Source organism: Loxodonta africana, chromosome X (genome assembly GCF_030014295.1).
Source record: "Loxodonta africana isolate mLoxAfr1 chromosome X, mLoxAfr1.hap2, whole genome shotgun sequence".
In the NCBI taxonomy this organism is placed as follows: domain Eukaryota; kingdom Metazoa; phylum Chordata; class Mammalia; order Proboscidea; family Elephantidae; genus Loxodonta; species Loxodonta africana.
In genome coordinates, this window is record NC_087369.1 from 137,094,963 (window position 1) to 137,120,011 (window position 25,049).

Consider the following 25,049-nt stretch of genomic DNA (forward strand, 5'->3'; position numbering starts at 1 on the left):
CTCCCCAGCTTCTGGGGTAGGCTCCTCCTTCGGACAACACTTGCCCCACGACTCAGGGAGCTGCGGACTAGCGCGACCTTTCATTTAGTTACGCCTAGGACCCTGACTTCCTCCAAGCCTAGGCGTCCCCAGGAGAAAACAGTGGGTCCATCGGTTTTGGAAACAAGTTCCGCTTGATGGCGGTATTGCATCAGAAATACAGGCGCTCTCCCCTGCCCCCACCCCCACCCCCACGCCCCGCCCCAACGCATCCACCTCAGCCCTTCGGTACTGGAAAAAACAAACAAACAAACAAACAAAAAAACATTAACCACTATCCAGCTTCCCTAAAGTGTGGTGCCTCACCGTCAGGTCCACTTTTGGGGCTCCAGCTCCACTGTCTCGGACTCAGTCTTGTAAGCCCTTGCCTCTGAAAGGGGGTGTAAGATCACCTTTTTTTCTAGACTAGAAGGAATTCCTCCCCACCCAGGCGTCTTGTGGGTGAACAGACCTAAAACCAACCATATCTGCATCCTTAGCACTCCAGCTTAACTGAGACCTCCAGCAAGGGTCTGCGTTCCTTTACGGAGTTCCAGCCACCTAGCCCCCGACTGCCCGCAAGGACCATTCCAACTGGAGCTTTCTTATACCTTTCTGAAAAGCCAGTTCGATACGAATTTCAGCTTTGTTCCTGTTTTGGAAAGTCTGAGAAGCCTATGGCCCTCTAGTGGGTTCCGACTCATAGCGACCCTAGAAGAGAGTAGAACTCGCCCGTAGGGACTCCAGGGAGGGGATGATGGATTCAAACTGCTAATGTTTTGGCTAACAGCCGAGCTCTTAACCAGAGCAGGACCGGGTCTCCTATCTCCTGGACAAGTCCTGTGATATGAGGAGGGGTGAGGTGGGCTGGGGACACGGAGTTTGCTGCAGCCAAGGGAGGCCCCTGTGGCCCTGGTCCCAGGAAGGTTTACCCACCTTCTGCTTCTGGAGCCAGGGTTATGAGGCAAATTGCCTACACCCCAGTGCTGTGCTACCTTCCCAAGGTCTTACTCTAGTCCCACCCAGACATGGCGGCAACCTGAACCTTGGATTCCCGTGCCCGATATGACTGGCGCCAGGGCTGTCTACGTTGTCCTGGCCCACCTCCTAAGCTTCTTGGGTAACCTCCTGCCTCAGACATCACTTGCCCCGTGACTCAGGGAGCTGCGGACATGCAGGACCCTGCTTTTAGTTATGCGTAGGACCCTGGCTTCCTCCAATCCCAGGCCTCATCAGGAAGCAATAATGTTGGGTCCATGGTCTTCGGAAACAAAATCCACTTGATGGCAGTATTGGACAACAAATACTTGTCCGGTCGTCCCACAAGCCTTCACACTCCGCCCTTTGCTACTGGAAAAAAAAAAAAAAAGAAAAGAAAAGGAAAAAAAAAAAAAAGTCTCTAGGTTCCCTAAAGGGTGGCGCCTTGGCATATTCTCCACTTTTGAGGATCCAATCTCACGTATTGTGCCAAGTACCTAACGGGGACTTTAGGTTTCCTTCCTTCTTAATGAGGAGGAATGACTCCCCATCAAGGCACCCTGTGGATGGACAGAGTTAAAGCCCTCCATATCTGCATCCTTAGCGCTACAGCTTGGAGGATACATCAAGACAGAGATTGCATTCCTGTACAGAGTTCCTGCCATGCAGCGCCCCACTTCCACTGGGGAACATTCCAACTTGAGCTATCTTACAACTATCTGAAAAGCCAGTTTGATAAGAATTTCACCTTTGTTCGTCTTTTGCAAACTTGTTGTTAGTTGCCAACAAGTCAGTTCCAGCTCACAGAGATCCTATTTACAACAGAGCGGAACACTGCCCCGTCTTGCACCATCCTCACAATCGTTGCTATGCTTGGGCCTATCATCGCAGCCACTGTGACAATCCCTCTCGTTGAGGGTCTTCCTCTTTTTCGTTGACGCTCTACTTTACCAAGCATGACGTCCTTCTCCAGGGACCGGTCCCTCCTGATAACACGTCCAAAGTTTGTGAGACGTAGTCTCGCCATCCTTGCTCCTAAAGGAGCATTCTGGTTGGACTTCTTCCAAGACAGACTTGTTCGTTCTTTTGGCACTCTATGCTGTATTCAATATTCTTCACCAACGCCACAATTCAAAGGCATCAATTCTTCTTTGGTCTTCCTTATTCATTGCCCAGCTTTCCCATGCATACGAGGCGATTGAAAACACCCTGGCTTGGGTCAGGCGCACCCTAGTCCTCAAGGTGACATCCTTGCTTTTCAACACTTTACAGAGATCTTTTGCAGCTGATTTGCCCAATGCAATGAGTCTTTTGATTTCTTGACTGCTGCTTCCATGGGTGTTGATTGCGGATCCAGGTGAGACGAAACCCATGACAGCTTCAATCTCCTTTCTGTTTATCATGATGTTGCTCATTGGCCCAGTTGTGAGGATTTTTGTTTTCCTTATGTTGACGTGTAATCCATACTGAAGGCTGTGGTCTTTGATCCTCATTAGTAAGTGCCTCAAGTCCTCTTCACTTTCAGCAAGCAAGGTTGTGTAATCTGCATAACGCGGGTTGTTAACGAGTCTTCCTCCAATCCTGCAGCCCCGTTGTTCTTCCTGTAGTCCAGCTTCTTGGATTATTCGCTCAGCGTACAGATTGAATAGGACAGTGGAAGGTTACAACCCTGATGCACACCTTTCCTAACTTTCAGCCATGCGGTATCCCCTTGTTCTGTTCGAATGACCGCCTCTTGATCCACGTACAGATTCCTCATGAGCACAGTTAAGTGTTCTGGAATTCCCGTTCTCCGCAACATTATCCATAGTTTGGTATGATCCACACAGTCGAATGCCGTAACATAGTTAATAAAACCGGTAAACACCTTTCTAGTGTTCTCTGCTTTCAGCCAGGATCCATCTGACATCAGCAGTGATATCCCTGGTTCCATGTCCTCTTCTAAATCCAGCTTGAATTTCTGGCAACTCCCTGTCAATATACTCCTGCAGCTGATTTTGAATGATCTTTAGCAAAATTTTGCTTGCGTGTGATATTAACGATATTGTTCAATAATTTCTGCGTTTGGTTGGATCACCTTTCTTGAGAATAGGCATAAATATGGATCTCTTCTAGTCGGTTGGCCAGGTAGCTGTCTTCCAAGTTTCGTGGCATCGACGAGTGAGCACCTCCAGCCCTGCATCTGCTTGTTGAAACACCTCAATTGGTATTCCATCAATTCCTGGAGCCTTGTTTTTCGCCAATGCCTTTCGTGCAGCTTGGACTTCTGCCTCCGGTACCATCGGTTCCTGATCATATGTTACATCCTGAAACGACTGAAAGTCAACCAGTTCTTTTTGGTATAGTGACTCTGTGCGTCCCTTCCACCTTCTTTTGATGCTTCCTGAGTTGCTTAATGTTTTCCCCGTAGAATCCTTCAGTATTGCAACTGGAGGCTTGAATTTTTCTTCAGTTCTTTCGCCTTGAGAAATGCTGGGCATGTTCCTCCCTTTTGGTTTTCTATCTCCGGGCCTCTGCACATGTCATTATAACACTTTGTCTTCTCTAGCCGCCCTTTGAGATCTTCCGTCCGGCTTTTTTGTTTCGTCATTTTTTTTTTTTCCTTTTGCTTTAGCTACTTGATGTTCAATAGCGTGTTTCAGAGTCTCCTCCGACATCCATTTAGATCTTTTCCTTCTCTCCTGTCTTTTTAACGACCTCTTGCTTTCTTCACGGACGATCCCCTTGACGTCATTCCGCAATTCATCTGGTCTTCGGTTATTAGTGTTGAATGCGTCAAATCTATCCCTGAGAGATGGTCTCTAAATTCAGGTGGGATATACTCAAGGTAGTAATTTGGTTCTCAGGGACTTGTTCTAATTTTCTTCAATTTCAGTTCGAACTTGCATATGAGGAACCGATGTTCTGTCCCACAGTCGGCCCCTGGCCTTGTTCCGACTGCTGATACTGAGCTTTTTCCTCATCTCTTTCCACAGATGCACTTGATTCGATTCCTGTGTATTCCATCTAACAAGGTCCGTGTGTATAGTCGCCATTTATGTTGGTGAAAAAAAGGTTATTTGCAATGAACAAGTCGTCGGTCTTGCAAAATTCAATCATGTGATCTCCGGCAACATCTCTGTCACCAAGGCCATATTTTCCAACTACCTGGAAACCCTGGTAGCGTAGTGGTTAAGTGCTACGGCTGCTAACCAAAAGGTCTGCACTCGAATCCACCAGGTGCTCCCTGAGAACCCTGTGGGGTAGTTCTCCTCTGTCCTGTGGGGTTGCTATGAGTCGCAATCGACTCATTGGCAATGGGTCTGGACATGTGGTACCCCACCATAAGGAGAGGTGGAATGAGGGGTGAAAGGAGACAGAAGACTGGGATTGGAAATAGTCCTAATACAGTGGTAATGTACATATTTTCTTTGAATGGGGCGCCTAGGACTCTGACTTCCCCGTAATCCTAGTCCTCCGCAGGAAGCAAAAGCGGTAGCGCTGTGGTCTTCAGAAACAATATCCGCTTGATGGCAGTATTGCACCAAAAAACACCTATGTGGCCCTCCCTCATGCCCTCATACGCCACCCTTTGCTATTGAAAAAAAACGTTAACCAGTCTCCAGCGTCCCTAAGGTAAGGTGCTTGGCCGCCTTCTCCACTTTTGCCCGCCTTCTCCACTTTTGCGGCTCTGACCCTCTATCTTGTGCTGAGTCGCTCCTGTCCTTGCCTCTTTTAGGGGGGTGTTAGGTATCCTCCCTTCCTGATGAGTAGGAATGACTCCTCACCCAGGCGCCCTGTATGGGGACAGAGTTAAAGCCATCCATGTTTGCATCCTTGGAGCTACTTACTGCTTTGCGGGTGTCTCAAGAAATAGATTACATTTCTGCACAGATCTCCAGCCACCCAGAGCCCCACTGCCGGTGGGGAACGTTTCAACTTGAGCTATCTTACACCCATCTGAAAAGCCAGTTTGATAACGAATTTCACCTTTGTTCCTCTTTTGCAAACTTGTTGTTAACGTTGTTGTTAGGTGCCACTGAGTCGGTTCAGACTCATAGTGACGCTACGTACAACAGAACTAAACACTGCCTTGTCTTGCACCATCCTCACAATCGTCGTTACGCATCCGCCCATTGTTGTAGCCACTGTGTCAGTACATCTCTTTGAGGGTCTTCCTCTCTTTCACTGATCATCTTCTTTACTAAGCATGATGTAATTCCCCAGGGACTGGTCCCTGCTGATAACATGACCAAAGAATGTGAGATGAAATCTCACCATCCTTGCTTCTAAGAAGCATTGTGGCTGTACTTTTTCCAAGACGGATTTGTTCCTGAATCAGCCCAGTGCCGAGGTAGCTTCCCGGAAGCTTGCTCCAGTCCTGCCCAGACATGGCGGCCACCAAGTGCTGAGGCTTGGCTTTCTGTATACTAGTGCCTGGCACCATGGTTCTCTGCCTTGTCCTGGCCCTCCTCCCCAGCTTCTTGGTTAGGCCCCTGCCTCGGGCCACACTTGCCCCATGATTCAGGGAGCTCTGCACATGCATTATACACTATAAGGAAAGTTGGGGCGAGGTGTGAAAGGAGAGAGCGGATCAGGAATGGAAGTGGTCCTGATACAATGGCAACATACACGTTTTCTTTGAACGGGAGACCAAGGACCCTAACTTTCTCCAAACCCAGGCCCCCAAGGAAGCAACAGTGGTGGAGACCTTGGCCTCTGAAACAATACCCGCTCGATGGCAGTATAGTGCCAGAAATACATTTCCGCTCCTCTCCCAGGACTTCATACTCCGCCCTTTGCTACTGGAAAAAAACACCAACCAGTGTCCAGCTTCCCTAAACTACCGTGCCTCACTGTCTTCTCCACTTTTGGGGCTCCAATTCCGTATCTTGTGCTCTCTCAACCCCTTGTCTCTAGAGGGGCACGTTAGATTTCCCTCCTTCCGGAAGAGGAGAAATGACTCCCCTCCCCCCCCCCCCCGCCCGCCCGCCCCGCCAGGCACCCTTTGGGTGGGCAATCTTAAAGGCATCCGTATCTGAACCCTTAGGCTCCAGCTCGGCGGAGACCTCAAGAAACAGACTGAGTTTCTGCACTGCGTTCACCCGCCCAGCACCCGACGCCTACCGGGGAACATTCTAACCCGAGCTTTCTTACATCTCACGTTTGATATGAACTTCAACTTCTTTCCTGTTTTGGAAACTACACACCTACAATTCATGGATCCTGCCAAGGATCAGATCTTAGAGAACCAGATTCTCTGAAATATAAAGACAACAAAAATCCATTCCTGTTATCGTAGGTCGATTCTGACTCCCAGCAACCCTGTAACCGGACAGAGTGGAACTGCCCCATAGAGTTTCCAAGAGTGTAATCTTTATGGAAGTCAACTGCCATATCTTTCTGCTGTGCAGTGACTCGAACCAGTGACCCTTCGGTTAGAAGCTGAGCACTTTAACCACTGTACCACTAGGGCTCCTCAAGATCTTTTCTACCATGTTAGAAAACCACTCAATCCCATATCAATGTCACCATGCCATAGATCTACGCTGGGAGTCTCCCCTTTCTGAGATTTTCTCAACGACGTTCTTACAAGGTGACAGACTTCACTATCATGTACGATCAATCTGCTTTTGAAAGGAGAATGAACAGAAAAAAGTGCACTCACCCAGAACACCGCAGCCTACAGGTGATCAGAGTTCTTTGTCTTGTCGTATTTTCTAGTCTGAGTCCTCCGCACCAAGAGGCCCAAATATAATTGACTTCATTCGGGATCGCCAGAGTGACGGTGAACTGGTGTCCATCTACACCCAAACCAGTCGATACACTTACTGTATACTCAGCTGAAAATATATACAGATTTGGTTGTTTTTTTTTTTTAATGCTATTAGATGACATATAGGAAAAACAACAGTTACTTAATAAATCGTGATATGAATTTCAACTGTGTTCCTCTTTGGCAAATTACACAAACATAATTCAGGGTGTTGGAGAGAATCGGATCTTACAGAACCAGCTCCTGTGAAATCTGCAGGTACCTGGCCCGGAAATCTCTTTTCTGTGGGAAGCACAGTGTTCACTTTGACCTGTGTAACTACAGATCTCTCCTCCTGCACTTTGCGTTTGTGAACGTGCCAGAGCACAGACGAACATACTCAGCAGCCCGTTTCCTCCACCACAACTGGAACACCAGCCCTTCCACAGATCATCAGGCCCTTTGACTCCCTGATGTATGGCAACCAGGTCTCTCCCTTATGGCCTCACACATACCAACCACGGTATCTTTTGGGGAATAAAGTTATTTATTCTAGGGGGAGGCCCTATTATCCTTCATCCAACCACTCACCTCTGGGTTGACATTTACAATATAACATGTATGCGCACACGCACTTACACTATCATGAGGTTATACTCTGCCTCGGGGGGGGGGCGGTTCTTAAAGGAGGAAAGACACAGAGGGGGAAAGGGCAAGAGACAGGGAGAAGGGATAGAGGAAAAATAGAAGGAAGAAATGAAGGAAGGTAGGAAGAAAAGTTATACTAAACCTAGTGTCAGAGTGTCAGAGGAGAAGCCCTGGATAAATCACCTCCGACCCTACCCACCTTCAAACAGGGAACCACTAAGTAGTTCTTAGAAAGGAAATGAAAACTATCTAGCAGGACATTTTCTCTGCACAGATGTGCAAAGGCCAGGCCGTATATTCCATGAAAGCAGTGACAAAGAAGAATATATTGCTTATGCTACCTTCTGGTGTAGATGAACTGGTGAAAAACAAACATGAATCTTATTTGCCTTCACGAGAATTAAACATCGAAAGCAAACACAATGAAAAATTAAACATGCTTCACACTATAAGGAAGGTTGGGATGAGGGATGAAAGGAGACAGAGGACCAGGAACGGAAGTGGTCCTAATGCAATGGTAACGTATGTTTTATTTGAACTTGATGAGGCTGTATCCAAAGTGGCATGTCCGTGGTAGAAAAAGTCAAAACCAAACTTTCTCTCCCTCTCTAAAGGAATACGCGTGCGACTATTTGTGTGCACGTATGCGAGTGTGTGTGGGAGGCCGTGAGTGTATGATGTGGCTAAATCGTCATGTAGGGTTTTTAAAGTTGTTGATGTTGTTAGTTGCCATCAAGTCGATTCCGACTCCTGGCGATCCCATGTGTGCAGAGTACAGCTACTGCATATGGTTTTCAAGGCTCCGAACTTTTGGAGGCAGGTCACCGAGCCTGTCTTAGCAGGAGCCTCTGTGTGGGTTCCAAGCATCAACCTTCCAGCCAAGCGTCCAGGGCTTAACCATTTGCATCATGCAGAGACCAGAGTTTTACAGCAGAGACTGTAAAATAAGTGGCCCTCACAGAGGTCACCTGCCCCTGTGGAACCATGGCCTGTACTTCCACCGGATGGACCTCCCCACTTGGACACCAAATGGTGATGGACTACCTACTACCTGGGTCCCCTGAAGGTGGCCGGAGCACCATCCTCAGTGCCTTCTGACCTGCCATGGTCACTGGTCATTACTCCCGATGCCACAATGGCCTATTCTCTTTCTGGGGCTGGGCTCCTGAGTCCTTCACCTGGAGGAGGTAGCTTAATGGGTTCAGAAAAGCCAATGAGCCAACGATAAGAGAGGAAATCAAGGTACTCATCACAACCTAAGGCATGGGTCAATATCATGTGAAAGCTAAAATAGTACTCAAGAAGACCCGTATATCTGTACCTGTGCACAAAAAGCTGGGTACCTGTTGACATGGAATTGACTTAGAAGTCTAAACGAATCGATGTGGGAACAGTTATTTAAGCAATTATAAAAACAAACAAACAAACATGGAATTGACTTAGAAGTCTAAAGAAATCGATGTGGGAACAGGTATTTAAGCAATTATGTACACAAGGAATTTTACTGATAATCGTATATACAAGTTATACACGTATGTATATATACACATACAAACACGTATGTATCTAAATATATATTCCAAGCAAATAATCTAAAAAGAAAACACTTACCCTAATGTCCCAATGCAGTAAACCCTCTTAGGAAGCCTGGAGGGCTCCTGGGCTGTCGTTAGTGTTTTTTGGTTCAGAAAGGGCGGTGGGAGAGGCGCTGGAGCAGGAGCGTTTGGCATTTGTGGAGCAACATTGCCATCAAGCGGACGATTTTTGAGCACGGTCTCAAAGCTTGCTAGCTGTTATCTGCTTGAAAAGGTCTGTGATATGAGGAAGGGGTGGGATGGGGGCGCTCACAGGGCTCACGGAACTCATCTGGCCACCTCCCGGGTGGGTGTGAAAGCACCAAGGCCAGGTTTGGTGACACAGGAGCCCCAGGCTGCCAGGCCTGCCTGGCTCAGGGAACTGAGGGACGAAGCCTCGGTGGCCGCCATGTTTCAGGTGGCCGCCATGTTTCAGAGAATCCGGAAATGTGGTCTTCCCTAACTGAAAGCCAAAGAAAATGTCCTCACGGGGACAAAAAAAAATCTCTGGAGTTTGGCAAGGTGAAGAACTGAAATGAACAATCCTAGAACACCTCCTCCTCAGGACTGACAGGTTAAATCCATTTCTCTTCGTGCGGATGAAATGTGAGAGAGACCTGGTTTCTTCCTGGCTCTGTTTCCAGGTTCCGCTGACCCGGTAACACGCATTCTTTCAGAAGTCAGACATTGCTACTAATCTCCTATGGCAACAGTGCGGCCACAGTCTCCGTTTCTACAGAACAAGCACAAATGGGTTTCCATTTGCACATAAAGGTAGACTCTGGTGACAATGCTGGTCTAGTGATTATTACAACGGAGCTGAAACTAGGCACCCTTCATACCCAGCGAAGTACACAGCTGCTCTCCCAGGTAGCCATGCTCCCATGGAAGTGTGCACTGTTGGTATCGAAGTCCATGATTCTTGTTTAGGGTTTGGATTGCCTTGTAAACCCCACGGAAAGCTGAGCCATACGCAAGGAAAAATTGAATTTGTTTCCTACTATAAGGAGGATTGGTACAAGGGGTGGAAGGGAGAGGAACAGGCTTGGTAGTAGTTCTAGAACAATGGTAATGGATGTTTTCTTTGAATGGGATGAGGCTTTATCCACAGTGGCACATCCGTGGCAGTTGAAAACAAAACAATACTGTATGTGTGTGTACGTATGCAGAGAGCTGTGAGTGTTTAAGGCAGCCAGTCCTTCACGTAGAGCTTTACAGTAAACCAAACCAAAAAAAAAAAAAAAAACAAAAAAAACAAACCCACTGCCGTTGAGTCAGTTCCAACTCATTGCAACCCTATCGGACAGAGTAGAACTGCCCCGTAGAGTTTCCAAGGAGCGCCTGGCGGATTTGAACTGCCGACCTCTTGGTTAAGAGCCGTAGCACTTGAGCTTTACAGTAGAGACCGAAAAAATGATACTCTCGGTGGTTACCTGCCTATGTGGCACCATTGTGGATTCCCTCTGACCAGTGGATCTCCAATCTGGGGCACCAACTGGGCAGTAACTACCTGGGTCCCACGAAGGTCAGCCAAGACATCAACCTCACTATCTTCTTACCTGCCACAAAACAACAACAACAACAACAACAACAAAAACCCCGAACAGAAAACCCATTGCCATCCAGTAGATTCCAACTCAGTGATCCTATAGGACAGAGTAGGACTGACCGATAGGGTTTCCAAGGTTGTAATCATTACAGAAGCAGACTGCCTACATCTTTCAGCCACGGAGCAGCTGGTGGGTTTGAACTGCCGACATTTCAGTTAGCAGCCAAGCATGCCACCAGGCTCCTTCTGACCTGCCACTGTTAATTATTTCTGACGCCAAAATGGCCTACTCTCTTCCTTGGGGTAAACTCCTGAGTCCTTGACCTGTATGAGGTAGCCTGTAAGTCCAGAAAAGCCAATGAGGCAATGAAAAGGGAGAAATCAAGATATTTATCTTGAGTCAAGCCATGAGTGGATTTCCCGTAAAAGCTAAAAAATCCTACCCAAGAAGACCTATGTATCTACACCTGTGACCAAAAGAATGGGTATCTGTTAACATGGAATTCTGAGACAAAGTCTTACAGGCATAGTTTAGCAATAGATAAACATGCATGTACACATATACTTATAAGACAGAAAAAAACCAAACTTGTTGCCATTGAGTCGATTCCCACTCAAGCAAAAACTCAGGAAAAAAAGGGAAAATATTTTCCCCAGTACCCCTGTGCAGTGAACCCTAATCGGAACATTTGGGAAGTCTGAAGGGCTCTGGAGCCTACCTTGTCATTTTTAAATGAAGAAAGGACGGAGGAAGAGGCCAACAAGAAGGGATGTTTGGCATTTGTGAAGCAACACTGCCATAAAGCACAAGCTTTTCGGGCATTGTTTTGAGCCCTGCTCGCTGTATCTCCTGGTGTGTGTGCCATAGAGTCAATTCCAACTCATAATGACTACACGACAGAGTAGAACTGCTACACAGGGTTTCCTAGGCTGAAATCATTATGGAAGCAGATCTCCAGGTCTTCTGTCTCGCTAAGCAACTGGTCGGTTTGAACAGACGACATTTTGGTTATCAGCCTAGCGCTTAACCGTTTCACCACTAGGGCTCCTTATCTCCTGGATAGGTCCTGTGATATGAGGAGGGGTGGGATGGGGCCGTGACCTGGTCTTTCACTGGGGTTCCCTGCAGCCAAGGGAGGCTTCTCTGGCCCTGGTCACACAAAGGTGGACCTACTACCTCCTGCTCCTGGTCCCAGGAATATGAGGCAAATCGCTTACACCCCAGTGCTGTGGTGCCTTCCGAGTGTCTTGCACTACTCCCACCAGATACCGTAGCCCACAGGGGCTAAATGTTGCCTCCCTGTGCCCAACATGCTTGGTACCGTGGCTGTCTACATCATCCTGGCACACCTCCCCAGCTTCTGGGGTAGGCTCCTCCTTCGGACAACACTTGCCCCACGACTCAGGGAGCTGCGGACTAGCGCGACCTTTCATTTAGTTACGCCTAGGACCCTGACTTCCTCCAAGCCTAGGCGTCCCCAGGAGAAAACAGTGGGTCCATCGGTTTTGGAAACAAGTTCCGCTTGATGGCGGTATTGCATCAGAAATACAGGCGCTCTCCCCTGCCCCCACCCCCACCCCCACGCCCCGCCCCAACGCATCCACCTCAGCCCTTCGGTACTGGAAAAAACAAACAAACAAACAAACAAAAAAACATTAACCACTATCCAGCTTCCCTAAAGTGTGGTGCCTCACCGTCAGGTCCACTTTTGGGGCTCCAGCTCCACTGTCTCGGACTCAGTCTTGTAAGCCCTTGCCTCTGAAAGGGGGTGTAAGATCACCTTTTTTTCTAGACTAGAAGGAATTCCTCCCCACCCAGGCGTCTTGTGGGTGAACAGACCTAAAACCAACCATATCTGCATCCTTAGCACTCCAGCTTAACTGAGACCTCCAGCAAGGGTCTGCGTTCCTTTACGGAGTTCCAGCCACCTAGCCCCCGACTGCCCGCAAGGACCATTCCAACTGGAGCTTTCTTATACCTTTCTGAAAAGCCAGTTCGATACGAATTTCAGCTTTGTTCCTGTTTTGGAAAGTCTGAGAAGCCTATGGCCCTCTAGTGGGTTCCGACTCATAGCGACCCTAGAAGAGAGTAGAACTCGCCCGTAGGGACTCCAGGGAGGGGATGATGGATTCAAACTGCTAATGTTTTGGCTAACAGCCGAGCTCTTAACCAGAGCAGGACCGGGTCTCCTATCTCCTGGACAAGTCCTGTGATATGAGGAGGGGTGAGGTGGGCTGGGGACACGGAGTTTGCTGCAGCCAAGGGAGGCCCCTGTGGCCCTGGTCCCAGGAAGGTTTACCCACCTTCTGCTTCTGGAGCCAGGGTTATGAGGCAAATTGCCTACACCCCAGTGCTGTGCTACCTTCCCAAGGTCTTACTCTAGTCCCACCCAGACATGGCGGCAACCTGAACCTTGGATTCCCGTGCCCGATATGACTGGCGCCAGGGCTGTCTACGTTGTCCTGGCCCACCTCCTAAGCTTCTTGGGTAACCTCCTGCCTCAGACATCACTTGCCCCGTGACTCAGGGAGCTGCGGACATGCAGGACCCTGCTTTTAGTTATGCGTAGGACCCTGGCTTCCTCCAATCCCAGGCCTCATCAGGAAGCAATAATGTTGGGTCCATGGTCTTCGGAAACAAAATCCACTTGATGGCAGTATTGGACAACAAATACTTGTCCGGTCGTCCCACAAGCCTTCACACTCCGCCCTTTGCTACTGGAAAAAAAAAAAAAAAGAAAAGAAAAGGAAAAAAAAAAAAAAAAAGTCTCTAGGTTCCCTAAAGGGTGGCGCCTTGGCATATTCTCCACTTTTGAGGATCCAATCTCACGTATTGTGCCAAGTACCTAACGGGGACTTTAGGTTTCCTTCCTTCTTAATGAGGAGGAATGACTCCCCATCAAGGCACCCTGTGGATGGACAGAGTTAAAGCCCTCCATATCTGCATCCTTAGCGCTACAGCTTGGAGGATACATCAAGACAGAGATTGCATTCCTGTACAGAGTTCCTGCCATGCAGCGCCCCACTTCCACTGGGGAACATTCCAACTTGAGCTATCTTACAACTATCTGAAAAGCCAGTTTGATAAGAATTTCACCTTTGTTCGTCTTTTGCAAACTTGTTGTTAGTTGCCAACAAGTCAGTTCCAGCTCACAGAGATCCTATTTACAACAGAGCGGAACACTGCCCCGTCTTGCACCATCCTCACAATCGTTGCTATGCTTGGGCCTATCATCGCAGCCACTGTGACAATCCCTCTCGTTGAGGGTCTTCCTCTTTTTCGTTGACGCTCTACTTTACCAAGCATGACGTCCTTCTCCAGGGACCGGTCCCTCCTGATAACACGTCCAAAGTTTGTGAGACGTAGTCTCGCCATCCTTGCTCCTAAAGGAGCATTCTGGTTGGACTTCTTCCAAGACAGACTTGTTCGTTCTTTTGGCACTCTATGCTGTATTCAATATTCTTCACCAACGCCACAATTCAAAGGCATCAATTCTTCTTTGGTCTTCCTTATTCATTGCCCAGCTTTCCCATGCATACGAGGCGATTGAAAACACCCTGGCTTGGGTCAGGCGCACCCTAGTCCTCAAGGTGACATCCTTGCTTTTCAACACTTTACAGAGATCTTTTGCAGCTGATTTGCCCAATGCAATGAGTCTTTTGATTTCTTGACTGCTGCTTCCATGGGTGTTGATTGCGGATCCAGGTGAGACGAAACCCATGACAGCTTCAATCTCCTTTCTGTTTATCATGATGTTGCTCATTGGCCCAGTTGTGAGGATTTTTGTTTTCCTTATGTTGACGTGTAATCCATACTGAAGGCTGTGGTCTTTGATCCTCATTAGTAAGTGCCTCAAGTCCTCTTCACTTTCAGCAAGCAAGGTTGTGTAATCTGCATAACGCGGGTTGTTAACGAGTCTTCCTCCAATCCTGCAGCCCCGTTGTTCTTCCTGTAGTCCAGCTTCTTGGATTATTCGCTCAGCGTACAGATTGAATAGGACAGTGGAAGGTTACAACCCTGATGCACACCTTTCCTAACTTTCAGCCATGCGGTATCCCCTTGTTCTGTTCGAATGACCGCCTCTTGATCCACGTACAGATTCCTCATGAGCACAGTTAAGTGTTCTGGAATTCCCGTTCTCCGCAACATTATCCATAGTTTGGTATGATCCACACAGTCGAATGCCGTAACATAGTTAATAAAACCGGTAAACACCTTTCTAGTGTTCTCTGCTTTCAGCCAGGATCCATCTGACATCAGCAGTGATATCCCTGGTTCCATGTCCTCTTCTAAATCCAGCTTGAATTTCTGGCAACTCCCTGTCAATATACTCCTGCAGCTGATTTTGAATGATCTTTAGCAAAATTTTGCTTGCGTGTGATATTAACGATATTGTTCAATAATTTCTGCGTTTGGTTGGATCACCTTTCTTGAGAATAGGCATAAATATGGATCTCTTCTAGTCGGTTGGCCAGGTAGCTGTCTTCCAAGTTTCGTGGCATCGACGAGTGAGCACCTCCAGCCCTGCATCTGCTTGTTGAAACACCTCAATTGGTATTCCATCAATTCCTGGAGCCTTGTTTTTCGCCAATGCCTTTCGTGCAGCTTGGACTTCTGCCTCCGGTACCATCGGTTCCTGATCATATGTTACATCCTGAAACGACTGAAAGTCAACCAGTTCTTTTTGGTATAGTGACTCTGTGCGTCCCTTCCACCTTCTTTTGATGCTTCCTGAGTTGCTTAATGTTTTCCCCGTAGAATCCTTCAGTATTGCAACTGGAGGCTTGAATTTTTCTTCAGTTCTTTCGCCTTGAGAAATGCTGGGCATGTTCCTCCCTTTTGGTTTTCTATCTCCGGGCCTCTGCACATGTCATTATAACACTTTGTCTTCTCTAGCCGCCCTTTGAGATCTTCCGTCCGGCTTTTTTGTTTCGTCATTTTTTTTTTTTCCTTTTGCTTTAGCTACTTGATGTTCAATAGCGTGTTTCAGAGTCTCCTCCGACATCCATTTAGATCTTTTCCTTCTCTCCTGTCTTTTTAACGACCTCTTGCTTTCTTCACGGACGATCCCCTTGACGTCATTCCGCAATTCATCTGGTCTTCGGTTATTAGTGTTGAATGCGTCAAATCTATCCCTGAGAGATGGTCTCTAAATTCAGGTGGGATATACTCAAGGTAGTAATTTGGTTCTCAGGGACTTGTTCTAATTTTCTTCAATTTCAGTTCGAACTTGCATATGAGGAACCGATGTTCTGTCCCACAGTCGGCCCCTGGCCTTGTTCCGACTGCTGATACTGAGCTTTTTCCTCATCTCTTTCCACAGATGCACTTGATTCGATTCCTGTGTATTCCATCTAACAAGGTCCGTGTGTATAGTCGCCATTTATGTTGGTGAAAAAAAGGTTATTTGCAATGAACAAGTCGTCGGTCTTGCAAAATTCAATCATGTGATCTCCGGCAACATCTCTGTCACCAAGGCCATATTTTCCAACTACCTGGAAACCCTGGTAGCGTAGTGGTTAAGTGCTACGGCTGCTAACCAAAAGGTCTGCACTCGAATCCACCAGGTGCTCCCTGAGAACCCTGTGGGGTAGTTCTCCTCTGTCCTGTGGGGTTGCTATGAGTCGCAATCGACTCATTGGCAATGGGTCTGGACATGTGGTACCCCACCATAAGGAGAGGTGGAATGAGGGGTGAAAGGAGACAGAAGACTGGGATTGGAAATAGTCCTAATACAGTGGTAATGTACATATTTTCTTTGAATGGGGCGCCTAGGACTCTGACTTCCCCGTAATCCTAGTCCTCCGCAGGAAGCAAAAGCGGTAGCGCTGTGGTCTTCAGAAACAATATCCGCTTGATGGCAGTATTGCACCAAAAAACACCTATGTGGCCCTCCCTCATGCCCTCATACGCCACCCTTTGCTATTGAAAAAAAACGTTAACCAGTCTCCAGCGTCCCTAAGGTAAGGTGCTTGGCCGCCTTCTCCACTTTTGCCCGCCTTCTCCACTTTTGCGGCTCTGACCCTCTATCTTGTGCTGAGTCGCTCCTGTCCTTGCCTCTTTTAGGGGGGTGTTAGGTATCCTCCCTTCCTGATGAGTAGGAATGACTCCTCACCCAGGCGCCCTGTATGGGGACAGAGTTAAAGCCATCCATGTTTGCATCCTTGGAGCTACTTACTGCTTTGCGGGTGTCTCAAGAAATAGATTACATTTCTGCACAGATCTCCAGCCACCCAGAGCCCCACTGCCGGTGGGGAACGTTTCAACTTGAGCTATCTTACACCCATCTGAAAAGCCAGTTTGATAACGAATTTCACCTTTGTTCCTCTTTTGCAAACTTGTTGTTAACGTTGTTGTTAGGTGCCACTGAGTCGGTTCAGACTCATAGTGACGCTACGTACAACAGAACTAAACACTGCCTTGTCTTGCACCATCCTCACAATCGTCGTTACGCATCCGCCCATTGTTGTAGCCACTGTGTCAGTACATCTCTTTGAGGGTCTTCCTCTCTTTCACTGATCATCTTCTTTACTAAGCATGATGTAATTCCCCAGGGACTGGTCCCTGCTGATAACATGACCAAAGAATGTGAGATGAAATCTCACCATCCTTGCTTCTAAGAAGCATTGTGGCTGTACTTTTTCCAAGACGGATTTGTTCCTGAATCAGCCCAGTGCCGAGGTAGCTTCCCGGAAGCTTGCTCCAGTCCTGCCCAGACATGGCGGCCACCAAGTGCTGAGGCTTGGCTTTCTGTATACTAGTGCCTGGCACCATGGTTCTCTGCCTTGTCCTGGCCCTCCTCCCCAGCTTCTTGGTTAGGCCCCTGCCTCGGGCCACACTTGCCCCATGATTCAGGGAGCTCTGCACATGCATTATACACTATAAGGAAAGTTGGGGCGAGGTGTGAAAGGAGAGAGCGGATCAGGAATGGAAGTGGTCCTGATACAATGGCAACATACACGTTTTCTTTGAACGGGAGACCAAGGACCCTAACTTTCTCCAAACCCAGGCCCCCAAGGAAGCAACAGTGGTGGAGACCTTGGCCTCTGAAACAATACCCGCTCGATGGCAGTATAGTGCCAGAAATACATTTCCGCTCCTCTCCCAGGACTTCATACTCCGCCCTTTGCTACTGGAAAAAAACACCAACCAGTGTCCAGCTTCCCTAAACTACCGTGCCTCACTGTCTTCTCCACTTTTGGGGCTCCAATTCCGTATCTTGTGCTCTCTCAACCCCTTGTCTCTAGAGGGGCACGTTAGATTTCCCTCCTTCCGGAAGAGGAGAAATGACTCCCCTCCCCCCCCCCCCCCGCCCGCCCGCCCCGCCAGGCACCCTTTGGGTGGGCAATCTTAAAGGCATCCGTATCTGAACCCTTAGGCTCCAGCTCGGCGGAGACCTCAAGAAACAGACTGAGTTTCTGCACTGCGTTCACCCGCCCAGCACCCGACGCCTACCGGGGAACATTCTAACCCGAGCTTTCTTACATCTCACGTTTGATATGAACTTCAACTTCTTTCCTGTTTTGGAAACTACACACCTACAATTCATGGATCCTGCCAAGGATCAGATCTTAGAGAACCAGATTCTCTGAAATATAAAGACAACAAAAATCCATTCCTGTTATCGTAGGTCGATTCTGACTCCCAGCAACCCTGTAACCGGACAGAGTGGAACTGCCCCATAGAGTTTCCAAGAGTGTAATCTTTATGGAAGTCAACTGCCATATCTTTCTGCTGTGCAGTGACTCGAACCAGTGACCCTTCGGTTAGAAGCTGAGCACTTTAACCACTGTACCACTAGGGCTCCTCAAGATCTTTTCTACCATGTTAGAAAACCACTCAATCCCATATCAATGTCACCATGCCATAGATCTACGCTGGGAGTCTCCCCTTTCTGAGATTTTCTCAACGACGTTCTTACAAGGTGACAGACTTCACTATCATGTACGATCAATCTGCTTTTGAAAGGAGAATGAACAGAAAAAAGTGCACTCACCCAGAACACCGCAGCCTACAGGTGATCAGAGTTCTTTGTCTTGTCGTATTTTCTAGTCTGAGTCCTCCGCACCAAGAGGCCCAAATATAATTGACTTCATTCGGGATCGCCAGAGTGACGGTGAACTGGTGTCCATCTACACCCAAACCAGTCGATACACTTACTGTATACTCAGCTGAAAATATATACAGATTTGGTTGTTTTTTTTTTTTAATGCTATTAGATGACATATAGGAAAAACAACAGTTACTTAATAAATCGTGATATGAATTTCAACTGTGTTCCTCTTTGGCAAATTACACAAACATAATTCAGGGTGTTGGAGAGAATCGGATCTTACAGAACCAGCTCCTGTGAAATCTGCAGGTACCTGGCCCGGAAATCTCTTTTCTGTGGGAAGCACAGTGTTCACTTTGACCTGTGTAACTACAGATCTCTCCTCCTGCACTTTGCGTTTGTGAACGTGCCAGAGCACAGACGAACATACTCAGCAGCCCGTTTCCTCCACCACAACTGGAACACCAGCCCTTCCACAGATCATCAGGCCCTTTGACTCCCTGATGTATGGCAACCAGGTCTCTCCCTTATGGCCTCACACATACCAACCACGGTATCTTTTGGGGAATAAAGTTATTTATTCTAGGGGGAGGCCCTATTATCCTTCATCCAACCACTCACCTCTGGGTTGACATTTACAATATAACATGTATGCGCACACGCACTTACACTATCATGAGGTTATACTCTGCCTCGGGGGGGGGGCGGTTCTTAAAGGAGGAAAGACACAGAGGGGGAAAGGGCAAGAGACAGGGAGAAGGGATAGAGGAAAAATAGAAGGAAGAAATGAAGGAAGGTAGGAAGAAAAGTTATACTAAACCTAGTGTCAGAGTGTCAGAGGAGAAGCCCTGGATAAATCACCTCCGACCCTACCCACCTTCAAACAGGGAACCACTAAGTAGTTCTTAGAAAGGAAATGAAAACTATCTAGCAGGACATTTTCTCTGCACAGATGTGCAAAGGCCAGGCCGTATATTCCATGAAAGCAGTGACAAAGAAGAATATATTGCTTATGCTACCTTCTGGTGTAGATGAACTGGTGAAAAACAAACATGAATCTTATTTGCCTTCACGAGAATTAAACATCGAAAGCAAACACAATGAAAAATTAAACATGCTTCACACTATAAGGAAGGTTGGGATGAGGGATGAAAGGAGACAGAGGACCAGGAACGGAAGTGGTCCTAATGCAATGGTAACGTATGTTTTATTTGAACTTGATGAGGCTGTATCCAAAGTGGCATGTCCGTGGTAGAAAAAGTCAAAACCAAACTTTCTCTCCCTCTCTAAAGGAATACGCGTGCGACTATTTGTGTGCACGTATGCGAGTGTGTGTGGGAGGCCGTGAGTGTATGATGTGGCTAAATCGTCATGTAGGGTTTTTAAAGTTGTTGATGTTGTTAGTTGCCATCAAGTCGATTCCGACTCCTGGCGATCCCATGTGTGCAGAGTACAGCTACTGCATATGGTTTTCAAGGCTCCGAACTTTTGGAGGCAGGTCACCGAGCCTGTCTTAGCAGGAGCCTCTGTGTGGGTTCCAAGCATCAACCTTCCAGCCAAGCGTCCAGGGCTTAACCATTTGCATCATGCAGAGACCAGAGTTTTACAGCAGAGACTGTAAAATAAGTGGCCCTCACAGAGGTCACCTGCCCCTGTGGAACCATGGCCTGTACTTCCACCGGATGGACCTCCCCACTTGGACACCAAATGGTGATGGACTACCTACTACCTGGGTCCCCTGAAGGTGGCCGGAGCACCATCCTCAGTGCCTTCTGACCTGCCATGGTCACTGGTCATTACTCCCGATGCCACAATGGCCTATTCTCTTTCTGGGGCTGGGCTCCTGAGTCCTTCACCTGGAGGAGGTAGCTTAATGGGTTCAGAAAAGCCAATGAGCCAACGATAAGAGAGGAAATCAAGGTACTCATCACAACCTAAGGCATGGGTCAATATCATGTGAAAGCTAAAATAGTACTCAAGAAGACCCGTATATCTGTACCTGTGCACAAAAAGCTGGGTACCTGTTGACATGGAATTGACTTAGAAGTCTAAACGAATCGATGTGGGAACAGTTATTTAAGCAATTATAAAAACAAACAAACAAACATGGAATTGACTTAGAAGTCTAAAGAAATCGATGTGGGAACAGGTATTTAAGCAATTATGTACACAAGGAATTTTACTGATAATCGTATATACAAGTTATACACGTATGTATATATACACATACAAACACGTATGTATCTAAATATATATTCCAAGCAAATAATCTAAAAAGAAAACACTTACCCTAATGTCCCAATGCAGTAAACCCTCTTAGGAAGCCTGGAGGGCTCCTGGGCTGTCGTTAGTGTTTTTTGGTTCAGAAAGGGCGGTGGGAGAGGCGCTGGAGCAGGAGCGTTTGGCATTTGTGGAGCAACATTGCCATCAAGCGGACGATTTTTGAGCACGGTCTCAAAGCTTGCTAGCTGTTATCTGCTTGAAAAGGTCTGTGATATGAGGAAGGGGTGGGATGGGGGCGCTCACAGGGCTCACGGAACTCATCTGGCCACCTCCCGGGTGGGTGTGAAAGCACCAAGGCCAGGTTTGGTGACACAGGAGCCCCAGGCTGCCAGGCCTGCCTGGCTCAGGGAACTGAGGGACGAAGCCTCGGTGGCCGCCATGTTTCAGGTGGCCGCCATGTTTCAGAGAATCCGGAAATGTGGTCTTCCCTAACTGAAAGCCAAAGAAAATGTCCTCACGGGGACAAAAAAAAATCTCTGGAGTTTGGCAAGGTGAAGAACTGAAATGAACAATCCTAGAACACCTCCTCCTCAGGACTGACAGGTTAAATCCATTTCTCTTCGTGCGGATGAAATGTGAGAGAGACCTGGTTTCTTCCTGGCTCTGTTTCCAGGTTCCGCTGACCCGGTAACACGCATTCTTTCAGAAGTCAGACATTGCTACTAATCTCCTATGGCAACAGTGCGGCCACAGTCTCCGTTTCTACAGAACAAGCACAAATGGGTTTCCATTTGCACATAAAGGTAGACTCTGGTGACAATGCTGGTCTAGTGATTATTACAACGGAGCTGAAACTAGGCACCCTTCATACCCAGCGAAGTACACAGCTGCTCTCCCAGGTAGCCATGCTCCCATGGAAGTGTGCACTGTTGGTATCGAAGTCCATGATTCTTGTTTAGGGTTTGGATTGCCTTGTAAACCCCACGGAAAGCTGAGCCATACGCAAGGAAAAATTGAATTTGTTTCCTACTATAAGGAGGATTGGTACAAGGGGTGGAAGGGAGAGGAACAGGCTTGGTAGTAGTTCTAGAACAATGGTAATGGATGTTTTCTTTGAATGGGATGAGGCTTTATCCACAGTGGCACATCCGTGGCAGTTGAAAACAAAACAATACTGTATGTGTGTGTACGTATGCAGAGAGCTGTGAGTGTTTAAGGCAGCCAGTCCTTCACGTAGAGCTTTACAGTAAACCAAACCAAAAAAAAAAAAAAAAACAAAAAAAACAAACCCACTGCCGTTGAGTCAGTTCCAACTCATTGCAACCCTATCGGACAGAGTAGAACTGCCCCGTAGAGTTTCCAAGGAGCGCCTGGCGGATTTGAACTGCCGACCTCTTGGTTAAGAGCCGTAGCACTTGAGCTTTACAGTAGAGACCGAAAAAATGATACTCTCGGTGGTTACCTGCCTATGTGGCACCATTGTGGATTCCCTCTGACCAGTGGATCTCCAATCTGGGGCACCAACTGGGCAGTAACTACCTGGGTCCCACGAAGGTCAGCCAAGACATCAACCTCACTATCTTCTTACCTGCCACAAAACAACAACAACAACAACAACAACAAAAACCCCGAACAGAAAACCCATTGCCATCCAGTAGATTCCAACTCAGTGATCCTATAGGACAGAGTAGGACTGACCGATAGGGTTTCCAAGGTTGTAATCATTACAGAAGCAGACTGCCTACATCTTTCAGCCACGGAGCAGCTGGTGGGTTTGAACTGCCGACATTTCAGTTAGCAGCCAAGCATGCCACCAGGCTCCTTCTGACCTGCCACTGTTAATTATTTCTGACGCCAAAATGGCCTACTCTCTTCCTTGGGGTAAACTCCTGAGTCCTTGACCTGTATGAGGTAGCCTGTAAGTCCAGAAAAGCCAATGAGGCAATGAAAAGGGAGAAATCAAGATATTTATCTTGAGTCAAGCCATGAGTGGATTTCCCGTAAAAGCTAAAAAATCCTACCCAAGAAGACCTATGTATCTACACCTGTGACCAAAAGAATGGGTATCTGTTAACATGGAATTCTGAGACAAAGTCTTACAGGCATAGTTTAGCAATAGATAAACATGCATGTACACATATACTTATAAGACAGAAAAAAACCAAACTTGTTGCCATTGAGTCGATTCCCACTCAAGCAAAAACTCAGGAAAAAAAGGGAAAATATTTTCCCCAGTACCCCTGTGCAGTGAACCCTAATCGGAACATTTGGGAAGTCTGAAGGGCTCTGGAGCCTACCTTGTCATTTTTAAATGAAGAAAGGACGGAGGAAGAGGCCAACAAGAAGGGATGTTTGGCATTTGTGAAGCAACACTGCCATAAAGCACAAGCTTTTCGGGCATTGTTTTGAGCCCTGCTCGCTGTATCTCCTGGTGTGTGTGCCATAGAGTCAATTCCAACTCATAATGACTACACGACAGAGTAGAACTGCTACACAGGGTTTCCTAGGCTGAAATCATTATGGAAGCAGATCTCCAGGTCTTCTGTCTCGCTAAGCAACTGGTCGGTTTGAACAGACGACATTTTGGTTATCAGCCTAGCGCTTAACCGTTTCACCACTAGGGCTCCTTATCTCCTGGATAGGTCCTGTGATATGAGGAGGGGTGGGATGGGGCCGTGACCTGGTCTTTCACTGGGGTTCCCTGCAGCCAAGGGAGGCTTCTCTGGCCCTGGTCACACAAAGGTGGACCTACTACCTCCTGCTCCTGGTCCCAGGAATATGAGGCAAATCGCTTACACCCCAGTGCTGTGGTGCCTTCCGAGTGTCTTGCACTACTCCCACCAGATACCGTAGCCCACAGGGGCTAAATGTTGCCTCCCTGTGCCCAACATGCTTGGTACCGTGGCTGTCTACATCATCCTGGCACACCTCCCCAGCTTCTGGGGTAGGCTCCTCCTTCGGACAACACTTGCCCCACGACTCAGGGAGCTGCGGACTAGCGCGACCTTTCATTTAGTTACGCCTAGGACCCTGACTTCCTCCAAGCCTAGGCGTCCCCAGGAGAAAACAGTGGGTCCATCGGTTTTGGAAACAAGTTCCGCTTGATGGCGGTATTGCATCAGAAATACAGGCGCTCTCCCCTGCCCCCACCCCCACCCCCACGCCCCGCCCCAACGCATCCACCTCAGCCCTTCGGTACTGGAAAAAACAAACAAACAAACAAACAAAAAAACATTAACCACTATCCAGCTTCCCTAAAGTGTGGTGCCTCACCGTCAGGTCCACTTTTGGGGCTCCAGCTCCACTGTCTCGGACTCAGTCTTGTAAGCCCTTGCCTCTGAAAGGGGGTGTAAGATCACCTTTTTTTCTAGACTAGAAGGAATTCCTCCCCACCCAGGCGTCTTGTGGGTGAACAGACCTAAAACCAACCATATCTGCATCCTTAGCACTCCAGCTTAACTGAGACCTCCAGCAAGGGTCTGCGTTCCTTTACGGAGTTCCAGCCACCTAGCCCCCGACTGCCCGCAAGGACCATTCCAACTGGAGCTTTCTTATACCTTTCTGAAAAGCCAGTTCGATACGAATTTCAGCTTTGTTCCTGTTTTGGAAAGTCTGAGAAGCCTATGGCCCTCTAGTGGGTTCCGACTCATAGCGACCCTAGAAGAGAGTAGAACTCGCCCGTAGGGACTCCAGGGAGGGGATGATGGATTCAAACTGCTAATGTTTTGGCTAACAGCCGAGCTCTTAACCAGAGCAGGACCGGGTCTCCTATCTCCTGGACAAGTCCTGTGATATGAGGAGGGGTGAGGTGGGCTGGGGACACGGAGTTTGCTGCAGCCAAGGGAGGCCCCTGTGGCCCTGGTCCCAGGAAGGTTTACCCACCTTCTGCTTCTGGAGCCAGGGTTATGAGGCAAATTGCCTACACCCCAGTGCTGTGCTACCTTCCCAAGGTCTTACTCTAGTCCCACCCAGACATGGCGGCAACCTGAACCTTGGATTCCCGTGCCCGATATGACTGGCGCCAGGGCTGTCTACGTTGTCCTGGCCCACCTCCTAAGCTTCTTGGGTAACCTCCTGCCTCAGACATCACTTGCCCCGTGACTCAGGGAGCTGCGGACATGCAGGACCCTGCTTTTAGTTATGCGTAGGACCCTGGCTTCCTCCAATCCCAGGCCTCATCAGGAAGCAATAATGTTGGGTCCATGGTCTTCGGAAACAAAATCCACTTGATGGCAGTATTGGACAACAAATACTTGTCCGGTCGTCCCACA

General features: G+C 48.0%; 1 long non-coding RNA gene across 3 annotated transcripts in view; it reads right to left on the reverse strand.

Moving 5' to 3' along the window:
• Positions 1-236: 236 nt before the first annotated feature.
• LOC135228979 (uncharacterized) overlaps positions 237-25,049 on the reverse strand; it is a 35,135-nt gene continuing 10,322 nt past the window's right edge. For 2 of the 3 annotated variants that reach the window (XR_010319840.1, XR_010319839.1), the window contains 2 exons: positions 18,499-18,673; positions 5,978-6,818 (listed from right to left, as the gene is read on the reverse strand). This is a non-coding gene — a long non-coding RNA (uncharacterized LOC135228979). Of the gene's footprint in view, positions 1,369-5,977; positions 6,819-18,498; positions 18,674-25,049 lie in introns of those variants that run through there. The other variant, XR_010319841.1, reaches the window with a different exon arrangement.